This window comes from Athene cunicularia (assembly GCF_003259725.1).
Source record: "Athene cunicularia isolate RWA chromosome 1 unlocalized genomic scaffold, athCun1 chr1_part2, whole genome shotgun sequence".
In the NCBI taxonomy this organism is placed as follows: domain Eukaryota; kingdom Metazoa; phylum Chordata; class Aves; order Strigiformes; family Strigidae; genus Athene; species Athene cunicularia.
In genome coordinates, this window is record NW_020799092.1 from 47,889,875 (window position 1) to 47,913,588 (window position 23,714).

At 37.5% G+C, this 23,714-nt stretch overlaps 1 protein-coding gene across 1 annotated transcript in view; it reads right to left on the minus strand.

The window, feature by feature from the left end:
• The window catches only part of SLC16A7 (solute carrier family 16 member 7), an 80,127-nt gene extending 58,999 nt beyond the window's left edge, over positions 1-21,128 (minus strand). The window contains exon 1 of the mRNA XM_026862351.1: positions 21,038-21,128. The gene's annotated coding sequence lies outside the window, so the exon portion shown is untranslated. The remainder of the gene's footprint in view (positions 1-21,037) is intronic.
• Between the last annotated feature and the right edge of the window lie 2,586 nt (positions 21,129-23,714).

Below are 23,714 nucleotides of genomic sequence, written 5' to 3' on the forward strand. Positions count from 1 at the left end.
CAGCTGGCCAGCAACAGATGGGGACATGCTGTTCCATCCCACAGGTTGGTAGAGCTCCTATTGCAGCACATGCTGTCCAGAAGGAATTCTAACTAATGCAGCACCAGTCTCCCAACGGAGGCCTGGCTTTAAGCCACAGTCAAGTCCCAGAATTCAAACTTCTTAACTTGTCTATCCACTCCTTAAACAGTCCAGTCATTTATAGTTCAGTTCATTTGTTTATGCTGGACATTAATTAGTCATTTCTTTAAATTATTTTTTGTTTAAGATAAGGTGAAAGCATGCTGTAACCTTCTCTGATTTTGTGAACAGAACTTGATATACCTGCCAACAGCCTAAGATTTCTTGTCCTTGAAGGAGAAAACTCTTTGCTTTTCTAATCACATGATAAATGCAAAAAGGTCATCATCCGTCCCAGTCACTGCAAGGATGATTGCTCTTATTCATTCTGCTTTGCAGTAACATTGGCTTTGACCATCAGTTGACTTCTAAAACAGTTAAACTGCATTAAAATTAGGCTGTTTTATTTGAAATTTACAATGAACTGAATTTATCTTTTATTCATTCTGTGAACTTTGTATAGACACCTAGAGTTTAATTTTGTTCTTTTGATATTTCAAATTAAATATTACTTGAAAACAAAAAAGAAAAACTCATTTGAAAACTTATAGAAACACAAATTAAGATACCAGTTCATTTTGACCTTCTGAGCAGAAAGAAATTAATAAATTAAACATTTATGCCATTTCTCATTATCAAGGTGACTGAATGCAACTGTAGGGACTTCATTCCACTATGCAAACTCACCCTGACCCAGCTAGTCATTGTATGTCAATATGAAGAATTATCATATCGTCTTACCTCCTTAACATAGAGATACTGTCTAATATAGATAAAGTTCTCTATACCATGTCATACACGGAATATCAGAGGACAGTATTCATTTGTAGTGCTAGATTCACACCAGGGTTTAAATTATATGACACTAATATAAAATAACAGAAAAGCTGAACAAATACCTGAATATACAAAATCCTACAAAACAGGATTTGGCTCAGAAATACTGCTTCTTTGTATTATCATCTCTGGCACTTTGTACAAAAAGTGTTATAACTTCACAGGGTATGACAAGAGACCTTGAGCTCATTCTTGGTGGATTATGAGAAATTTTATGCAAAAGAAACCTATACAATCCCACACAGAGCCATCAGTGTTCAGTAGGACCTTCTTTTTTCTTTATGCCTTGGCTTTCAAGTGAAAAAGATATATATCAACGGTGGTGTATAAACACATCTGTGTAGTAAATAATTTTTAAACACAAATTATGAATTAGAAAAATGTATATGGTCTAATATTCATTAAACACTATTTTTATATTATGTATTTGCTTTTTTTTCTAAACTGAAGGATCACTTTACAGAAATACATATGCAGTCTAGCCCTTTTGAAATGCCTACTGACTTCAAAGAAAATCTAAGAACAAGAATGCGTGTTTTACAGCTTCTTCCTTATCAACAAATATTTCAGTATTTGAACTTAAGGAGCAATTCTCGTGCTTACACAGAATTTTAGTACTTGTGCATGTTCTTACTAGATGCTACAGCATTGTTTCACCCTGATGAGCCTCTTAAAGGGAGTCTTGATGAAAAAATCCCTACAACTTTGCATAACATTCTCTATAAAAAACAACAAGATATTCAGAGTACTCTGAATATTCAGACTAAATGTTTATAGATATGAGTCTTTAAACAAATGCAGTGAGCTAGAACTGAGTTTACCTTACTGTCTTAGCTACTAATTCATCCTCATCACAAACCAGAACATAAATCAGTTCTACCCAGAAAAAGGACCTGAACTTGCTAAATAAAATATTGCCATTTTTATGTCCTCTTTCTCTGTACATTCATAGCCTACCCTTTTCCTTTTTTGTGGTCTTTCTGTTCTTAAATTTGAGGCCTACACATAAAGGCACATCAGCAACGTATCAACTATCATTTTTTTTTAACTTATTAAAATACTTAGAATTAATATTCTAGCCTATTGTTGTTTCTCTAGTTTCTTCAGAGGTCAGACTTTATTGTTTTACGCATAACATGTACTATATACTATCCATGTAAATCACAATCCCTTTATCAGAGTTCAAAATCTAATGTAAAAGGACAAAGTATATGTTTATAGTTTTCATAATTTATATAACTGGCATATATATGGTATATAACTTTTGTGTCAGCACACATCATATACACTGACATTTTTCTGCTTACAGAAATGCACAAATTATGATTTACTGCTGATAAACACACAATATTAATTTGCTGTCGTATAATGAAAGAATAGAATTTTAAATGGAAACCTGATGATGGAGATAGTTGAATGTTTTGTCAGTTTTCAGGATTTTCAGGACCAAACATCACAAATGGCAATTTTTTTTGAGATTGATGACCAGTTCCATTTGTCATCTACAAGAAGTTGATTCCATCAGTTTTGTATTGGTTTTAATCACCAGATGGCACTTTTCCCTGCTCTAAAGACTTACCATCTGAGCATGTAGGCGTTAGATCTGGGAGAAACTGCCAGCTAAACTGAGATGCTGTATATTGAGTGTTTTAACAGTAAAGAAGCACTTGTCTTGCTTCAATCTCTCTCTTTAACTGAAATAATTCTTTCTCAAATTAGTTGTTGTAGACAAGCTATGTCTACAGAAGTGGAAAAAAAAAAATTAATCCCCACACACTTTTGTCAACACATATGCACTGCCCAGGGACATTTTTTTAAGCCATTCTTTCACATTCCCTACAAGACTATATTTAAACCTGCACTTCTAACTTTAATAAAATAATATCAACAAAATGAAATAAAACTTTGCTGAAAAGTTTGTCCACTTCTAAGAACCATTATAACTTTATTACTTCTATTCTGGTTATGTTCTTCAAGTAATTCCTCTCCCTTCTTTCCACGCGCAATCCACAGGAAGGAAAAAAACAAATTAGAAAAGTATGCAGTCGTGCCACGACATCTCAGTGAAGTACAATCATGATTCATTATCATCACATATTAATGGAACAGATCAGTGGAAACACCACAAAGCAATGTTTAAACATCATGCAGTGATTGTTTTACAATGCCTGTAACCACACTGCACATACATCTTTCACTTTCCTGCTTTCCTCTGTTATGTGGGCCAAGCACAGCGTTTCCTTTCTCTGTGACTTTGGGGAGAAGAGACATGCTGATTTTCTTCCCCTCAATTTCTTTCCATCTTCTAATTGTTTAAGGGGATAGAGAGTTGTACTGGTAAATCAATTTTGTATGACAATTGGAAAAAACAGGTTTTTGGGAGTAAGTTAAAGCAAAAGGAATTTTCCTCATATTCAAACTTCACCAAGGTTGCACGCTGCATCATGAATAATCACTTGTTCAAACATGATTCCTTTATGTAAGAATTTGGGGACCTCTCTATCTGTAGAAATGCCTTTGTTACCTTCTCCAATTTTTACTAACAGGCAAGTGACTGTTTTTATTGTTGGAGAATTAGAATACATTAGTTCTACGTGAGGATGGGACTATGCAAACATATACACCAAGGTCCCCGACACTGGTGAAAAACAAAATATTACTTTTTTTTTGATGTTCCGAATATTATCCTTCTACATAAATAATTTATGAATAAAATTTTATATAGTTTTATTATGAATCATATAACGAGCAAATACAAATGAAAAAAATATAAAGGTATAAAAATACCCATCAGAAATAAGCATGAAAACTGTCACCATTGACCAGCTTTGTAATTTTTTGTTTGCAGTGTGACCAATTTAAGTCCATAGCCTTACTATGTGGTAAGTGCTTCTGACGTCAGAAGAGCTGTGAAGATGACAGCCAAAATTTCAGCCTCCAAGCCTGCTCTGATGAAAACAACGACAGCTTTGCACTGTTTTGAACTCAGTAAGCAAAGATTTAGACCTTGAAGCTTTAAACTTTGATAACAGGGATGACAAAAACAGCACCAAACATCAGCAGGTTATCTCCATGAAATAAACTCAGTTAACTTTTCTCCAAAATTATGTATAATTGGCCATTGTAAAACTGCGAGTGCATTAACTACTGGCAAAACTGTTTAGGTTGCTTGCAGATATTAGAGGGATTCTTATACATGAAAAACAGAATTGGAAATTAGTTTTGCACTTGCTTCAGTCAAAGGAATCTAATAATTTTTAAGTGCCTAAAGCTAAACCTAGGCATAGAACACCAAGTTCTGAGGTTGCAAAAGACTGAGAGTTACTTGTGTCAGTGAAATACACACCCACCTTTCTCACATTAAAGCAACCCCTCATTTTTTATTATAAAAGTCTCTGGCACTGCAGAAGACCCAACTCTGTAAATACTCAGCAAGGCTGAATATCACGCAGCGGCATTATGTTATTGCTGCCCTCCCAAATCCTTATGAAAAGAAGATGTTTATCATGAAGACTTGTCTTGTAAGTAAAATTGATATTGCATTTATAATTACATGTTACTTCAGAACACATGGGATTAATTCTCCCTGTCAGCTCCAGGCTCTAGTCTTCATTCCCACACACGCTGCCACAGCAATCACGTACCTTGCCTGTTGCCTCAGCTATGTCCAACTTTTCTACAAATCTCCTGTCTCATTCATCTTTTTCCATATTAGCTGAGAGCTTCTTGAGGTTCTTCAGAGCTGTGTTTCTGACACTTCGCTTGCACTCTTTATCACTATCCTATCATTCCTCTAATCCAATCCAAGTCACATAGCCACAGAACCACTTCCAGCACATCCTTCACTCTAACTCTGGTTTATGATTCACATCCATCAGTCCTGATATCTGACCTGAGCAAGACTGTTTCCCTTTCTTTAAAGTTTCTCCTTAGCAGACTAATCTTCAAACTCTTTAGTTTTTAAGAAATGTTGGCAAAATATATGAAGAAAAAATATCAATCAAATCTGTAAAGCCTGACAAGACTGGGGAGTGTCACCATTCAGTCATTAATCCTTGTTACAGCTTTTTAGGAGTAGACAGAGCGTAAAAATACTTCTTCTTTAAAGTGCTTCACACTCTTTCTTCAATCTATGCTAGATAATAATTAAACAGCCAACAGTGAATACTGTGCAACGTGCACCGGCGCATTGGTTTGTCTTGCATTTAATTAGTCAATTAGTTTAGCATGGATTACCACAGGAATCTGAAACTACCTATTGCTACTAAGTAAAGCTAAAAGGAAATAGAAAAACAGCACATTACCTGGCAGAGAGCTGCTGTCCAAGACAATAATCTGAACTTGATAGATACAGAGCCTTTGTTCAGTTTGAACATTTAAAGACTCTTTGGAGACCTGATTGGCTGATTATCACACATGATGTCTGGATGGTTTGTTTTGTGTGACCAATTGCCAAATCAACAAGCATCTCAAATTACTGAGGTGCAGGAGGTTAAGGAGAAACTCAACATTCAGAACACAATCCCACAGACGGGCACCCTTGATTTATGAACATTGTCTGTTTAGGGTTTCTTCCACAGCTTCTTTGTCTGATATGCAGGAGTTTATTTAGATGCTATAGCCTTTAAAATAGGGGATAATATCTGGGGACACCTGAACATAGTTTGTGCCTAATGCTACAGGAGTTCAGCACGTTATGAGATGCTGGGTGTGAACCTGCTTTTTAAAACATATTGTGAGCTAAGATCAGCATTAATGGGATTTTGTTCAGCAAAATAAAAAATGTAATAAAAATGCTATAAAGATCATAAGCAGAATCTTAAAAGCAAAATTGGAGGCACTCAATGCAGATACAATGTTGCAAAAGTCTAATTTTTTTTTTTCTCATTTGAACAAAATTGTCCAGCAATTAACAGTAAATATGCAATTAACTTAGATTTTTTTTAGACTGCTTCATTAACAGGCATAGTAAAATACCACATTAGGCTTTATGGAGTAATTATAAATTTCTTTGTATTAATAAGCAATGCTAGACACTACATTATTTAGAAAGCTGTATTTTGCTGGAGATAATGCAGAATTTGCTTCAAAGTTCAAAAAAATATTTTCCATTACTTCTTAAATTTTACAAAATCTCACCATTTTTTAATAGGAAAAAAATTGAATTATCTGCAATACCAATGATAAAGTCGATGCATATCTAAAAGGCAAGTTAGATAGACCAGATCATAACTTCACTCAAGAATTCTGAGCAAAATGTTTTTACAAGTTCGCATCAAAAACCCTTATTTTTTAATTGCAAAAATGACCTTAACTATTCTGTTGAAGAAGCAAATAAAAAGGTGTATGTGTTCTTACAATTGTTATTTTTCATCAGTCTCACACACCATACTTGCCTTGACCTAATAAATGCTGGAAGGAATGAAACTGTATGGCCAAATAAAACAGAAAAAACATTCTGACCCCCCCAAAAAAAAAAAAAATTCTTGTTCTATATATTCACTGTGCTACTGATATTAAAGCCTCAAAGCTCTTAGAAGTGCTTTGTTTGGGAATTTCAGGCAGTCTACGGGATAGATTTTATGAGCAAACTGCTGTTACTTTCACTGCTCACCACTTTGAATATTCACAGGGAAAGAAGCAATTCTCTCAATGAATTTCTTAATTTATCTGAAAGGAATGATGCTAATGATGATCTGTATTTCTACGACCTGTGGAAATCTCCCATGAAAAGTGAGATGAGTTCTAGAGCTGCTGGAAGCACACCCAATGTGACAATGGCTTAAAGGAAAAGACCAGCCTAATCATGAGAAAATATTATCATTTAATTGATCTCTGTACTGTCTAAAACTTTAATTTGACTCTGAAATGGTTCCTTTGGGAAGGATGAAATATATTGAAGATAATATGTGGCAGTGATAGGTAAGCCTCTAATGCCAAACTGTGGGGAGGACTATTTGCAAGGGGCATTTGCCTCAGCACTGAAGACGACAGCAGGAAGGGAGCATGTTTGCTGACACAAGTACATAAGAAGAAGATAAAAAAGGAAGTAAACATGGGTTGATGAACTCTGACGGAGACCCTGCAGTGACAACAATACCGTGTTTCCTATTATTGGAGAGAAATAGGAAGCAAGGTATTGTTCGTGCTGGACACCCTCTGTTAGATTTTGACAACTTGTGTTTAGTCCCAGGTACAGCTTCTCACTTGTGTCAGCAAAGCTGCTCCCCCCTGCCGTGCCCTTTGGTTGCAGGCCCTTCCTTCCACAGGATCCCCATCCCGCCCTGGGCAGGGGAAGAGAAAATCACCTCTGCATCCACCAAAAACAGCCACAGAAAGAGGGATTAACAGCAGGTACACTGCAATGTCCCTAGAAGGTGAGACCACAGCTGTCCTCCAGGGACGCTGACTGCATGGTCAACAGGAGCGAGCACGGCACAGCACCAGCTGGGCATCACAGTGGCGGACCACAGCTGCCTTTTGTCCATCCACTTCAGAGACCAAGCAGAAGGGTTTAAATCTGTGCCTACGCCAAGACTGATCGTCTAAATTCAGGGAATTGAGTATGAGGTAGGTCAGAGCTAATGCTAAAGTGTGCTTGTGAGTGACAGAGCTAATTGGCACACCAGTGGCAGGCAGTTGGCCTGCAGTTCACTGTCAGCTTGAACTTAACAAAAATAAAAGCTAATGCTGTCTTGGACCATTGTCTATAAAAACGTATAGATACCAAGAGGGCTATTACTCAATTCACCATATGAGACTAACCTGGCAGTGTGTTTTGTAAATAATAATGGCAGCGTTTTTTAAAATATAATACTGGAGAGCTCCTCTGAGATAGGTGCCTAGATGTAGTTGCTTTACTGCACCTTGGTGCCCACTCACATGTAGGCACGTGCTTCCTAAATTTAACCATTCCTTCCTGGAAAAGAGCCAGACACCAGAAAGAGGCCGAGGTTTTCTTTCAGGATCATGAGCTTAGACTGCTAAAATTGAAGTTCACCATAACCATTTTGCCTGGATGCTGATCTGAACTTCAGCTCAGGTTTGCTATTCACTAACATCTGTTTCAGTATATCTGTTTATTAATAGACACTTAAAAAAATAATCTCTTTCATACAGAGCCAAGTGAGATTGTTAATTCCTCCTTCAGTCACAATCCAAGGGTATTGATTTTCTTGAAAGAATGCTTTATGTTAGCAGTGACAATAGTACTTAAAGCCATATAGCAGATTGTTCTAACAATGGAGGTTTGGTCACAAACTGTTTTCTGTTGGTGTGAATTTTTTCTTTTTGGTCTAATCCCCTGTAAAACCTCAGATACTGTGTGACAATCTCCACTGCTCCTGTTTCTCCTATTAGTATATACTTTCAGCTTTCCACACTTTAGGGAAGATTTAAGTTGTAATAAAGCTCTGCAAGATATTCTATGGCTTACACACAATTTGTGACCTTTTCTGATTTAAGGGAGGGATTCATCACAACCATGTTTAGACATCAACACTGCTGACATCTGTATGTGCCCTGGATATCTAGATTCCACTTATAGTCAATGGGCAGAAATGAACTTCTGGGACATCTCTCACTGACCTGTTTTAGACATCTAAGCTATGATGAAATGATATGTGGCCTGCAAGTGCTTATATCTCTCCATTATATAGAGTGAATCTAGATAAGTTGCTCACTTATAGATATCTATGCTACTGAACTCTGCATTTGGATGAACCCAGCACTATATGTTCATAATACAGTTTCTTGTATTGCAGGGGACTGAAAATAATAACACAGTTCCTTCTTCCAGTCCAATGTTTTTAAATCTTAAGTATTTTGGAGTAGGTAGGAGGAGGGTTTTCCTCTTCGTTTATTTAACTCTTAACAACTAAGAAAGTGAAAAATATGTGTTCTAGATTCTAAAAATGTTGCTTCCATCTTCTTTGAAATAGATCCACAGCTTAACAGTATAGTGTTGAAATCTGAGATTTTGCAATCTTTTCTGTGTTGCTGAGAAAAATGTGTTGTTTGGCTGAGTAATGAGTCTCTGAAAAGCATTTGCTGCAATGCCCAAATTTTGTTGCGGTGTTTGTAAAATGTGCAACTTGGGAATGTTGCATTAAGAACATTTTTGTGACTATTGTGGATGCATGGAAGAAAATTTATGGAAGGTGCGGATAAACTATCTCATGCTTTATGTATATACTACAGAAAACGAGTACAATCCTTTTTGAAAGTAAATCTTCAAGTCATGTCTTACATAGCAAATCTCTGTCTTCTGAGACAAAAATCAGTGATTAATTTCATACATGCAATTTTAATTCACAATTTACTCAACTAAGTCATTGCATAAACCATTCAATTAAAACTTGAAACTGTTCAGTGTCTTGCAAAACAACAGAGAGGGCATCTTTCCTTATGTAAAGACTGGACAGTTGCCCAGAGCTGCAGAATTGGAGAGGCAGCGTTTTTAGAGCCAATTTGTGACTGCACTGATTAAATTGCTAATAAGACATTAATTCTTTGAATGCTAAAATACTTTGTCTCATATTTTTCTGAAATTGTGTGACAGTGTATTTCATAATAGCTGAATACGTGGCATTCTAAAATTCTATAAAAACGCATGGTATTAAATACTATTTCTTGCAAATGCTGGAGTAGAGGCAGTAGGATATATTTTACTCAAGGCAACAAAATAGCTAGGGCTGTCTCTGATGATGCATATACAGAATATTCAGCGGGGACTGCTCACAACTGACCAGAAAAATAGTGTTTGACAGAGATACTGCCAACACTTTTTGAATAAGCTCAAGAATTTCACAATAGATCAATTGGCAGGGGAAAAAAAAAAAAAAAAAAAAAAAAAAAAAAAAAATTAATTTAAAAATCTTCTCTGAGAATTTCAGGTCTGAAGTTTCGTTGGCTTAGATAACTGCAGATACACAAGAGCTTGAGTAATAAGGTATGCCATAGGGTGTGACAGTGCACAAGTCTGAGTGTGTTAGGTATGAAGAAAATGCAAATCTGGAAGGTATGTTGCACATCACATTGCACAACACGCAGCCTTTTGGGATGGTTCTTGCCTGATTCTCCTGTAAGCACTCTTTTGCAGTGGTTAGTATCAAGGAAGTGAGGAGTGAACGGAGAAGACCATAAGGAACCATGATGGACAATAGCAGGGCCAGACCTGCTGTACCTGGGCAATGTGAAACAGAGATTTTCCACGTCTCCAAAATGGCAGTAACTCTCTCCTCTTTACACCAGTCATCAGAATGAGCCAGACATGCTGGTTGGTTAAAAACTGCCTGTGCACAAACTGCAAACACACAGGGCTAATTATCCTTAAGTATCCTTCCCACCACCTGTACTTCAGCGCTCACCGCAATGGCACTCGAGAAAACACATGCTTCGCCAGCCAGTCCCTTAGTCTGCCAGCCCTCCCCAATGGTGACTGCTGTTTCAGCCTGCTCCACAGGAATGCTCACTGCCCTCCCTCCACTCTTCCTCTCTAATCCCCCAACCTCGAAGGCTGGCAGCCTCATCCCCCTTGTCCTAACAGCTATAGTAACTCAAAACCATACCAGTGTACGAAGTCCAGGGTAAGGAAAAACTATTGCATAACTGACTTAAGGCTTGTTCACCACGAGACTGATATTTAATGTTTCCCCTGGTGCCTTGATTTCCTTTCAGTCATCCTCACTATCTTGTATTTAAATATATCTATATGAATATATGTAGATAATCATAGACAAAATAGAAGAACACAATAGCTACAAAATTATTTTTAAGGCTACTCTATCAGGGCAGAGTTAAACTGTGATTATTTGAATATCACCTAATGCCTTACATAAAGAAGTATAAACTTGGCTACTACTATTCTTACTTTTTTAAAACACTGCAGTAGCTTATGAAAAAAAAAAATGTTTGTCACTAATATGTGCTTGCATTTTTTCTGTTTTACTCAGATCACTTTAGATTCTTTAAAAAATCACTTTGTCTTTCATAAATTATTTGTGGGCAACAGTATTTTTTAGAGTAGAAAAATATCTTTTTCTAGTCAGATCAGATAACATATGTATGCCTAATTCAGTGGAACTGAGTGTGTACTTGAGACTTACTGAGTATTAGAAAATAAAGGATGTTCTTCAGAAAGGAGAAGATGCTATGAGGACATTGAAAAATATAAGCGAAAAGGAAAATGAGCTTGAATGGAGTGATACTACTGCCTTTACTGGCATCTTAATTTTCAGTGGTATACATCTTGTGAAAGCCTTCAATTCTTAGCTTCAACTTAGCATATCTCTGTAGCTGCATAATTATTATGTTAAGCAAAAACCATTTGTTTCCAGCCTGCAAGAAAATGCAAGATGGTCTCCAGCTCGAAAGTTTATGATTTATGTATAGATACATAATTGCTAAGCATTTTATATTTGTTGGAGGTACACACAGCTTTTCAGCCAGATTTGGACAATGATTAAAGGAGGTATTTAAAACAAGTAAGCAATAAATGCAGGTATACATTATAGTTGGAACATGACAGTTGGATATATATTGCTGTAACAAATAAGCACAATGATAAAAATATTCAGCAACTGATGAAGTAATTTTATTTCAAGACAAGAAGGAGATATAACCTATAGTGATTAAAGGGTGTAGCACAATATCTTTCTACTTTGCCTAGAGGGGCAGCTGTGCTGGCAGAAGTTTTCACCCCTGAGGGATCAACTCTTGGCTGTAGTTTCTACCAGGGTAAAGCAGGTTTATTTTTATGGGCAGAAATCCACACAAATCCTGCCAACTGAGGCTTCTCAGGAGATAGATAAATTTTGTGCAACTCCCAGCTGGTCTGAATACCGCAATGGCCAGCACCTTTCCCTTACAGCTCACTTTTCTGCTCTCTGGACTGAACAGCTTCTTTAAGCCACCCTGAGTGTGTTGACCTGAGATAAATACACCACTTCTAGCTACCACAGGTAAAAGATTCAGATCAATGTACAGGTTCACTGTAACTCTACAGCAGCTATTTTGTGCACGTGCGATGTTTTTACAGATGGTCACCCTAACACTAGCACAAACCACCTCTCAAAAGTCAGCCCATGAGCCCCAACGGAACTGTTCACTCTGCTCTAACACTTATGCTGCTGCAATTTAGGATTGAAGTTAAAGATAGTGCTCCAACAATACTCTGCATTCCCTCCACTTTGAGGCACGGAGGTTTTTTAGGTAGTTCATGCTACTACGGCTTTCCTCAAAAACAGGGCAGAAAATGAGTCAGTGCATTGCTTGACTGCCTGAGAATTAAAGCCCAACAGCCTGACAGCTTATATGATGTACTTTTCCTTCTTTCTCTATCTTCAAGACCTTGCATCTTCTCACTGCTACCATCAGCCCTCCTACCATTGCTTGAAGAATCACTGCAACACCCTCCAAGACAAGAAATTACCAATTCTCTGAAGGGGAGGGGGGGAAATAATCAAAAACTGTCTTACATAAGCTCTTCTCTCTTTACAAGCGATAGTCTCTTATGGTTCCCATTTGCAGCACAAAGTAGGCAGCACATATCTGTCCTCAGTAGGGCCCAGATAAACAGTTCTACCAAATGAAGAAATAAACAGGGATTCCCTCTGGCAAGGTCAGAGGAGCAGATGAAAATGACCCTGGGAGCATGGCTTCAACCAGTTACAAAAAGTCCCATGCTCAGTGGGGTTTGGTTAAATAATTCAGGTCCAATCTTTTAGGAACACAAATACAAGCCATTCCCTTCTCAATGGGGTAACAGAAACAAACACACAAAGTTAATGAACCCAGCAGAGATTGACCAAACAGTTCAAACTCCCTTTTAGAACAGCAAGAATAGCTATGAAGCCAACAACCTTAGCCACTTGGCGCTGGAAAACAGAACCTGTTCTGCTTTGGTTGGATAAGTTAAAAATTCCTTGATTACAGGAGTCCTTCATTCTTTAGGGGCCTAAATTTGCTATTAAATGCTGACTAAAGAATCAACCATTTGGTTCTGACAGTTCATGTGCTAAGTCAAAGCAATGGCAGGGAAACGTCTTCTCCAAGAATTCAATCTCTTTGTTTTCTTACTGGGTCCAGATTCTACATCCCCTCACACTCCTGTACCGCCAACATGCAGGTTCCGCTCCTTCAGTCCCATGCTTTCTTTCACACTCTTCTCCTTGTATGAAACACTCTTTTTATTCATCAGTATCCACTACACCTTCTATGAACCTGGTCATAGAAGTATTCCAAAAGAGACAAAAGGATCATATGGAAAATACATCTACATGTATATATGGTACTCATGGCAGATCAATATAGTCTGTAAATACCATACTGCCACACTAAAACTTCCTGAAACATCTAACCTATATACCCGCACTCCTTCTTCAAGTGCTTTCTTCATTTCCCCACTTCATCTCCTAGTATGCAGCATGTTGCATATTTCTTCCTATTTTTGTATCACCTTGTGTATTTGTACATAGATATAGATATAGATATAGATATAGATATAGATATAGATATAGATATAGATATAGATGATATAGATATAGATATAGATATAGATATAGATATAGATATAGATATAGATTATATATATAGATAGATAGATATAGATATATACACACAATTATTTCTACTAGAAGACTATCTACTCACTTAGGTATATTCAGTTGTCATAATAGGAAGCTTCCTTGAGACTACACCAGAATGCAAGATTCTCTGCTTATAAAATAACTGTAACTGCTGTTCAAAGTACTTATAGGCTGTTCAGCATACATTTATAACTTCTTATTTCATCCTGTAAGAGTGTTACTTAGAAGAGAGGATTGATTTAAAAGTAAGATTTAAGTTCTGTTATTAAGAGATAACAAGCTCCTTACCCAGGACCTAGTAACACTGAAATTAAAGATACTAATTTAGGTGGATAATTTAGGTTTCACAAGACTATTGTGCTGCATATGAAAACTGTTGTGGGGTTTGTATTTTTTTTTTTTTTTAATTTAAAAATTTGTAACTACCTTACTAAGGTTAAAAGCATATTCTGGATCCTCAGTAAAACATATCATTCAGTATTCTGTAAGAATCCTATTCTATTAGACTAGCAATTTAGGCATAGCAAATTAAAAGCAAGTTTGAACATGGCAACTACAATAGCTTTGCTAATTTTTCAGGAAATAGCTACAGGAAAAATAATATCATGGCCTCAGTTAAAATGCACTTACATTGAGAACAAGAAGATTTAAGTCATCATTTTAGATATATGATATTTCAGCAAAGCTAAAGTATATCCAGAAGTGCTAGTCGATTACCTAGGCAAGAACATCTTGTTTCATTAATACCTTTCTATGCTATCACGTTCAGAAGAAGAACCTATCTCAGTCGTGGAAAAGACAGGCTTTTGTATCCTATTAGACTGTGGTCACAGTATGACTCTATTTTCCAGATTGCATAAAACAATCAGCTTTAGTATTAAGCATAAGGGTGGAAGCCAGTATTATATTTTAATCACAAAAATAATTCTGAGGTGGAAACCATCAGCTAGATCAACACTCCTGTAGGCATTTGGGTGCTACTGGACACAGCCACGTACACAAGACATATTTCATTTCACATGTCAGAGCTCCTGTTTCATGGCACATGTGAGAGGGAGTCGCCTGCGCATGTGCAGATCAACTTAACAAACACACACAGGAATGTGCTAGCGGACTGCAGGCTGGCATGGGGCTTTCTGGTGCTGTACAAGCTGTAAGTGAGGAACAATCTCCCTCTTGCCCACACACTGCTAACGCACCTGAACAAATCCATACTATTTATGTGGTTTTAATGCTATTTTTTATCTTTAGAGTTACAAATGTTTACATTCTTTACATTTCTAATTGTGGTTTTCAGGTGTTATGATTAGAGTAAAGAAAAAATGTAGCCTCAGAAAAACGACAAATGGTGAAGATGAAAAGAGTAGCCATTTTGGCTCCTACTGAGGTCCCAGGACATCATTACTCAAGTAAATTTAAATGGTATTTTTAGCCTTCATTTAATTTTACTTTGTTGAGTGTAACGGTTTTGAATGTGTTTTACATTATTCAAGGTACTTCTGGATGTCAAGATATTCTCAAACACCAGGCTAAACAATGACTATAAAACTCAACACTCACCTTTTATTTTCAAGGTTGCAATATTAATGTTTGAGAATTGTATTGCTCAATTGATTGTTAATTTTTTATATAATATTTCATATTAATTTTTTTATTGACATCTTGTTTGATGGATCTACTGGTATACACAACAGCACACCCATTTGGTGATCAGACAACACAACTATTCATCAACAACAAAAACCTTCCTATGGCCTACAATTAGCACACAGAAATAATAAAAGCAAAAGTCAACATTCTCACTACTCCTTTCTCAAAAATAATTAAAAAATTAATTAAAAACTCTGAAGACAACTAAAAACCATTCTGACTGAAAAATCACAGAATCATATCAACCGTTTGGATTGGAAAGGACCTTAAAGATCATCTAGGGTCAACCCCCCTGCCATGAGCAGGGATACCTGCACTAGACCAGGTTGCTCAAAGTCCCATCCATCACCTCTCTGGGCAACCTTTTCCAGTGCCTAACCACCCTCACAGTAAAGAATGTCTTCCTTATATCTAATCTAAATCTACCCTCCTTCAGTTTAAAACCATTGCCCCATGTCCTATCAATACACTCCCTGATAAAGAGACCCTCCCCATCTCTCCTGTAGCCCCCTTTAAGTACTGAAAGGCCACTACAAGGTCTCTCCAGAGTCTTTTCTTCCTGAAGCTAAACAACCACTACTCTCTCAGCCTGTCCCGATAAGGGAGGTGCTCCAGCCCCCTGATCACCTTTGTGGCCTCCTCTGGACCCACTGAAGCAGGTTCATGTCCTTCTTGTGTTGGGGGTCCCAGAGCTGGACACAGCACTGCAGGTGGGGTCTCACAAGAGCAGAGTAGAAGGGGAGAATCTTCTCCCTCAACCTGCTAGCCACACTTCTCTTGACACAGCCTGAGAGACGGTTGGTTTTCTGGGCTGTGAGACCACATTGCTGGCCCATAGCCAGTTTTCTATCCACCAACACTCCCAGATCCTTCTCCGCAGGACTGTATTTGTGCTTGGGATTGTGTCTATCCATGTACAGGACCTTGCACTTGGCCTTGCTGAACTTCATGAGGTTTGCACAGGCCCACCTCTCAAACCTGTCAAGGTCCCTCTGGATGGCATCCCTTCCCTCCAGTGTGTTGACTGCACCACACAGCTTGGTGTCGTTGGCAAACTTGCTGAGGGTGCACTCAATACCACTGTCTGTATCACCAAAAAAGATGTTAAACAGCACTGGTCCCAACACTGGCCCCTGAGGAATGATACATTGACACATTATTCCACTTCTGCTAGCTTGAAGGTATTTGCCTCTGTGAAATTCTTCAAAATAATATCTCCTCAGGTCAATGTCTCTTTCCCTTCTACTCTTTTCATCTTCATCATTTGTCATTTTTCTGAGGCTACATTTTTTCTTTACCCTAATCATAACACCTGAAAACCATAATTTAAAACCAGAAAGGTAAAGAATGTAAACATTTGTAACTCTAAAGATTAAAAATAGCATTAAAACCACATAAATACTGGTTACTATGGAGGAGCATCATCTATGCCATATAAAAGCTGTCCTGCAAGTGAGCATGTCTGACAGTTTCCAGTTTTAGTGTGGAAAACCCAGTATGCTGGTAGGATGAGCAGAGCAGAAGTGTAACTTGGTCTTTTTACCTTGTGGGGGTTTTTTATTCTAATAAATAGGGAGAAGGAAAATGCTTTCATAGAAAGAAGAAGAGGAAGAGAAGGACAGAGAAGATGGACACATGAAAGTATTTGTCTGGAAACAGATTAATCATTCTGGTAATCATTATGAGAAATTATTTCCATTTAAACCAATCAGGCAAGTCAAAGCATGTGATCCAAAAGACTAACTAACTGAATCTTGAGAAGCAGTCAAAAGAGCCTCTTCAGCCAGTACTGGGTGTAACCCATCGGTAAACCCTTTTAACCCAGTGGAACTGCACAAGAGGAAGGGAGATCAGGTTTGGACCTGGAGTCACAGAAACAGAGGAAATGCCAATCAAGCAACACTCACATATACTTTGACTGAGCGAAAACACCACAGTTTTTAGGTCTCACTTTTAAATGCTCTTCCTGGATTTCTCTACCTCATATGAGTTTGGCCCTTATATTCATTTGCTTTGCTTATAAACCTCTTTCATTATTATAATATAGTTAAAATAGAGACAGGCCATGCAGAGCTCTCATAATGCTCTAGTGTTATGTATGAATGAGGAAATAAGCTAAATCAAAATAAAGCACTCTCATATCCAGCGTAACTACATCAAAACATATGTTTGGATAACTGCATCAGGAAAACATGAGAAGAAAAACTACCTTATGCCTCTAGCCAACGTAATTATTTCTGCACAAGAAAACAGGATCTTCTTTTTTCTTATTCTTCACAAATGCAATGCATATTTCATGCTTTGTAAATATAGGCTATTATGGCATATTCTTTTCTACTCATTTACCTTAAATCTACAAGCCAGAGGCCGCAAAATACACAAGCATTTTTCACTTCTTGATAAAATTTGGTGTTGTGGCTTCTAAACATGGGCTATTGAGAGTCTCCTGATTCACCTTTTGTAGTGTTGTTGAGAAGAAGGGAAAGAGGCTGCCTAATGGAAGACAGCAAGTTAGGACCCCTGTGTGATACAATGAGCAGAGATCCTATAAATTCCTCAGGGCACAAAGGAAGCCTTTAGTTTAACACTATGTGCAAATTATTATAAAGATGTACATCTTTAAAAGGGTTGAGTAATAGGATGATAGGCCCATTGCCTTCTTCAGCTTCCAGCACCAATTTCCCTCCACAGTGTATTCTGTTCTCTCCACCTGCTCCCAGATGCATGCCTTCCTCTGCCAGCTTGAGTCTCTGTCCCAGGCACATTTTTTTTCTACCTCTGAAAGCAGTTTTCAGTTCCAGTCTGCAGTTTACAGCTTACCAGTTTCCATTTCTAACATCATCAGGAGACATTTTTAAGAACACAGGGTCCAGTATCCAGTTTCAGACCCAAATCCATCCCTGGAATAAAAGCAGTTAACTTCTAGAAAGATGTGTTCAGTGGAAAGGTACTCAGCAAAGGCAGAATTGTCGAGGAATTTAACATGTAAAATTCCAATTGTTAAGAAATCAGGCACTTACATTCCCATGGGTAGTTTATTTGCATCATTAAGTTGTTCTTTTTTCTTTCTTTTTTGAACCTGCCCTGAGGGCCATATTAAGAATGCAAACTATAGGAGCTCAATTTAGTAATCACAACTCCTGCAGCATTTTAATTCAATGGCACTGCAAACGGTTGAGATGTCTGTCCTACATTTTAAGGTTTCCAATTTCCATCTCTCAATAAGGTCAGCAGAGAAAAGCAGCTATGTCTCTCAGAAACCAAGCTGTTACAGTTGGTAGTTTGAACACAGTCCTATGTCACTTTAAAAATTCAAACATTCACCACCAAGTATTTATATTATTATTCTAGAGATTAAAAAAAAAAAAAAAAAAAAAAACTTCATTTATAACGCTAAAAACCCCACTCTAATACAATTGATTTCAAAAGCTTATGCTGAAAGTGAGCACGTTTCTCTATCTGCAATACTAGTCAAATATATTATGGTAGGAACTGATATTGTTTTAAAAAAATCAAGCACATTGCATGTATGCTTTTGACATTTTTGTCAGCACAGAAATGGTAACTTCTTTCTTATTTGTTTCTTCACATTTTTAGTATTATAAAATATGTATTTTTTTTATTTCATTAATTCAGAAACCAAGCCCTGAGAAGTACAAGTCTGAAGTTGACACTATGAGTTTGAAACTAATACAAGAGACAAACTGAGTTTTCATCTTTTTTGTCTCCTTTTTGCTTGTACCATAGACTGCAAAAGTGTCTAAGTGATGACTGACAAGCATCAACGCTAAAATCTTAATTAATCTATTTCTATAAGAAAAAAATAATTTCTATCTTTTGGCATGATGTAGTGTTGTTTTGTGACTGATTTTACTAATTTCTATTGCACGGAACACATGCAAAAAGCAACATACATCATTCCATTGTCATTACTGCCACCATAGTGACAACAAATGGCTGAAGTTCTTCGATGCCAAACACATTTCAAACACCATTACAACTCTTTGTCATATGTGCTGTCCCTAAGTGCCAAACTTGGGAGCGCTGCCAACAGTTTGTTGTCACTGAGTCCCTATGATAGGAGGGCACTACACAGGGGTCATGCCTGAAGCTGCAGCAGGAGTCTGCCAGCAGGTGTGGGAAGATGAGCTATTCTAAAAGGTCAGAACTTTTAAAAATACATAAAGATAAGAAAAGCCATGAAATACAGGAGGTGTTCTGAGTTGTCTTCTGTGCAACATGCTTTCTGAATGTTCCCACAGCACCTTGATCATCCCCTACAGCTGAGTCCTCTATTGGAAAAACTTAGAGAGACAAAAGCAAAATAACTACCAAGCTTGCTGTCAAAACAACTAAAAAAATCTTATTTTGGGGGGTACAAGTATTCAGTCTGGGAGAAAGCAAACACTGTTTAAACAATCCTGCACCTTTGGGCAAATGCAGTTCATGGAGTATTATGCTTTAACTATTAAAATCAGATGCTGTCATGATATTTCATAGTAACCCTATGAAAAGAATGTCAAATCCATCTATTCTGAAAAATATTTCCTTCTACAATGTTTGGGCTTTCCACAGTTTTGTCAATACCTGACTGTAGGAACAAGAGTTCTTACAATCTACAGTTTCTAGCCATTTCTATACGATTTATTCTATTATTCAGAGCACTGCTTTCTCATCGGGTGGAACTGAAATACATTCAACACTTTACATTCAATAATCATGACACCAAGTTAAAAGAAAATGAATCAACATCTAATTTAAAAAAAAAAATAAATCAGGCTTAAGTTTGTTATCTAGTGCTTCCTGATTTTGTGAAGTAACATTAATAACTTAAGTCTTACAGCCACAAAGGAAAAGAGTATATCATGCTAAGGCCCCATTCTTTTCCATTAAATTTCTCCTTCATTTTTGGTAACTTTTTTAATTGCCTTATCTACGTTAGTATCTTTTTGGAAATGCTTATTCAATATTACCAGCAAATGCTCTTAATGCACATCTCTGATTACATATTCCAGTAAGTGTCATGAGACACGAAAGCACTGTGTTCCAAACACAAAAAAATGTTAGCATGTAAATGGGCGCTTGACCTTGAAGATAACAAATAAAGTAACTGCTCAAAGACACTGCATAAAATAAAATAAAATTAGAAATACAATCAACAAAACAACAAGATGATTATGATGAATCCCCACCATCACCACCACCAGACACAAATATTATGAATTAAAAATTTTGAGATTGCATGGAAAAAAACCCAAAATGAGACTCTTTATAGTTTCTCAGCCACCATGACCAGGTTAGCTAGACATCTGCTCTTCAATAAAAGTTTAATATTATTTTGATTGCTTGACTATAAGAACAAGAGCTATGAGAAATACTGGAAATGATAGATTGTAAGCCAAATAGAGCTCCCCAGTCAGTTTATCCAACATCCTCTATTCCTCACATCATGGAGTATTATCTCATTACTCCTGTAGCCCAAATAGTTTTCTTTGAATACAGCAAATTTTTCTTCAAATGTTCCAAGATTCACAATAAAATTATGAAAGTTGGCACAACAGCTCAGAGATACATGCAAGTCAAGGAATGCAGGTTTGGACTGAGATGCATATGAGGGAGACACAGGCTGTTTCTTACTTTCATTTGACACATTAACCAGTTGGTCAATGAGGTTCTATTTTCCCATCCAAGCTCCTCCTTGGTACTTTGCAAACATTAGGCCACGTAGATTACATGAACAGACACAGAAACTGCTAACGTTCTCTAATAATGATCAATGGCTATAAGCCGAGCCTTTTTAAATAAAATTCAAAAGTTAACTACATTTTCATAATCATACCAACCTTGAAACATAAAATTCATTTAACAGCAGAGATGATTAGCATAGCCCAAGAACATTCTTCTTTTCTTCATCCTTGTATAAGAAAATGGACAGCCGTAACTCTGGCAAATGGTGTAAGGGATACAATTAATTAAAAATTATATTCAGACACCATCTTTGCTAAAGCAAACATCTACTCAAGAAAAAGTCAACACTTCACAATCATCCTGTGATATTGTAATAGGAAAAAAAAAAAAAACCAAAACAAAACAAAAAACACAAACAAACAAAAAAACTAAAAAAAACCCAAAGCAGGTGAGCAGTAGTCTTTTCTTGAACTGGAAGGGCTCCAATAATATCCAATTACTGGAAGCAAAATCACCTGGTCATTGTAAAAATAGGGCAAAATAACTTACTTAAGAAACAAAGGATACCAAAGAGGACTTTTTTCTAAAATGAAGAAAAAAAATGGGTGCCAGAAATATATATATATATGTATGTATAGACATAGTATGAAGTATGACATAGCAAACCAAATCCAAGAAAGATGAGTAATGAAATAAAAACATTTTTAAAAACATCAGTTTGTGTTTCAAGGAGAAGTGATCTTCCCCTTAACTTGTCTGTCTATAAATAACAGCATCTCCTTTAAGGCTGCCCAAAGGATCTCCTGCCTCCACAAAACCTGGATTTTAGAATGAGGATTTTGCCATAGCAAGAGCTGAGTGAGCTTAAATCCAGCATATACTCCAGAGAAATGAAAGATGGAATTAGGTTAAAGAGCTGGAAGGAGACTTTTTTTATATACTATTAATGATTTACACTGAAAATTGCTGAAACAGAATTCCACCTCTCTCCACTGCAGCTGCAGAGCCACGATGTTTAACTCCACTCTTGTTTCTTTGATATTTCCCTCTGTAACATTTCAAAGTCTCCCCCTTTACGTCTAAAATACCTGTTCAAATCAGTTGTATCACTACATAATCCAAAGTTTTCCTATCCATAAAACACATGAATTTAGTTTTCCACCATCCATGAAGACGTCCCATTAAAACCACAGTTGATATTTAGGCTATTCCACATCTCCATCATATAAATAAAATAAGGTTGATTTCATTCACCAGAATGACTTACTGCTGTCATAAAAGAAAATCATAACCTCAGGCCAGTTTGCCTATACAAAATGATGAGCAGCTTTGCTCTGAAACCACTTACATTGTAAACACTATGTTGCAAACTAAGCTAGCTGGGCCCTTATAGATACATGGGGTTACAGTTCTATAATAAATTGCACAAATAATACAAACATCTGGAGTATAATTTCTTCTCTGAATTTATTCCACCAGGTGGATGGAAGGAGTAGATATTCAGCATGTATTCTCAAGGATAGCAGATAATAATGGAAGGAGAGAGCTGTCTTTAAAAATAAGAAGGGAATCACTTTTATTCCTATATTTAATATTTGTACTTAAAAGCATTTACCACTTTTATTGAACTATTTGCCTGTTTTCTGCTTCCTTTAAATATGTCTACATCCTTCTGTCTTGAAGACTTTCATATCATGATTCATCCCAACAGAGCTGAGGCAATATTTTGTTGGCTCGATTGGTGTACTGTTAAGTTTATGGCTCTATTCCTACAATGGAAGCTGCAAGCACCTACTTCATTACTATTTGATAAGTAACTTGAGAGCCACAGATGGATGTCACTATGGAAACACAAGTGATTATTATAGAGACCAATGAAACAACAATGGACACCTCCATGAGGCGTCAGCTTCCTTCAGTTTCTTTCTTTTTCACAAAACAGCTTTCAATAATAATTTCAGTAAGACTCCTTTACTGAAAGATCAGGCTGGCATCAGGAAAAACAGCTGTCTCTAAATGTTACCCTTTTTTGGCTTGTTTTTCTATCCACCTGACTGGAAAAGCAGTGGAGAACCCATGTCAGTCCTCCGTCCCTGCAGGCTTGAGAGGTAATGTGCCCTCGCAGGGGTACCAGGGGGCACTCTGGTCTCTGAAATGTGAACAGGGCATCTTCTTGGCCCCTTGTAAAATTTCTCCGGCATCTTGTAGGGACCACTTCAGCAACCACGAACCCAGGACACAGAGGTAGGTCTCTGTGGGCACAAAGAACTCTTCTCTTGGGACAACTGCTCTCACCAGGGAGACTCTCCAGATCATTTCTTTCAAGGACCTTGAGTCCGCTGTGTGCTAGCAGAGGTCGAGTAAAGAGAACGATGGAGAAGGAGCATTTTCCCAGCTCTGGTACCAGCCACACCGGGAGCTCCGTACACAACCACTAACTGAGCCGGCAATGTTTGGAGACGATAATGCCAGCATTGTCGGGCTCAGAGCAGCCCAGAGCAGGGCAACTGATGCTGCAGCTGGCATGCTGCAGCTGAGGGTCCATCCAGAGCCACCCTCCCCAAGGTCATCTCGACCACAGAGCTATGACATCAGCGCTTCTTGCAGGCCCCTTCCTGATGACGGCAGATGCGGCAACGCGGTTCTCGCTTTGCTGCCGCCGCTGCTCCGCTGCCGAGGACACCTCATGGGAAATAAATAAATTAATTACCCCAGTCACCCCCGCGGCAGGGAGAGGAGCCGGCGGCGGCTGCGGGATTAGATCCAGCCCGAGCTAGAGACCAGGTAACGTAACCTACCCGTCAGGAGGGAGGAGGAGGAGGAGGAGGAGGA